Here is a 1,010-nt window from a genome sequence, read left to right as displayed (position 1 = left end):
GCCACACTATTATTAGAGCCGACAAACCCAGGGACAGAGTGTGTGTGTGTGTGTGAGATGCCACAGAGAACAGAACAGCCCACAGAATAACCTTGAGGCCTGTTTGTTCTTATGTGTCACCCTAACTAAAGGGACAGTACGTGAAGTGCTCGATATCCAGCCTCACAGCTCAAGCTGTTGTTGCCACCTTTGGACCGAGTGAAGGTGTTTCTCTGTTTTATGACCACGTGACCAAAAAGCTCATATGATGATGACAGATACGCACAAACTTTCCTCCATAAAATATGATCCAGTTTCACCAGAATCAGTGAAATAGTTGCTGCTGTGTGACTTAATGCCGTGAAGCGTTACGTACTTCTCCCGACCCGGAGCCCAAAGTTACATAGTGTGAGAACAGACTGATCACAGGTCAGTGTGGGTCAACGGGAGGTGACATCTGATATTCTGCAGTAGAAAAGTTACAGTGACTGTAACACACCAAAAGGATTCATCAACCAGGTTATTATACGGTCATATTTATAGAAGACTGAAATGAGTAAGTCTCTGGTTTCAGTGTCATCTTTCATAGATCCTCATTTTCGTATCCAGGCCGCCGATTATTATCTGACTGTGGACTAGATAAGAGAACAGTGTCATCCTTTGTTGCACCATCTTCCTGCTTCAACACTTCTTTGCTTGAGTTGAGACTAAAACACCTGAACGCCGCAGCATGTTTCAGTTTGATACATTCAGGTTAAAGATGTGAGAAAGGTTTATCTCTTTTGTTTTGTTCACATATTTGTTGAAATCCACCTGCTGCTGTCTTCTGCGTTCCTGTCCCGACAGTAAGTGACAGCTGAACGGGCTCATCCATTACCCAGAGTCCACAGAAGTCGGGAATGTAGACCGTGAATAAAAACACAATCTGCAAATCTTGTTCACGGCTGTGTTACGACACCTGTTCATTACAGATTAACTTTAATTTCTTTCCTTCCTGACAGTTTGAAGCTCACCAATGCAGAACGTGTTGG

The sequence above is a fragment of the Larimichthys crocea genome, chromosome XXIII (genome assembly GCF_000972845.2).
Source record: "Larimichthys crocea isolate SSNF chromosome XXIII, L_crocea_2.0, whole genome shotgun sequence".
NCBI classification, from domain to species: domain Eukaryota; kingdom Metazoa; phylum Chordata; class Actinopteri; family Sciaenidae; genus Larimichthys; species Larimichthys crocea.
This window is presented reverse-complemented; position numbering follows the sequence as displayed.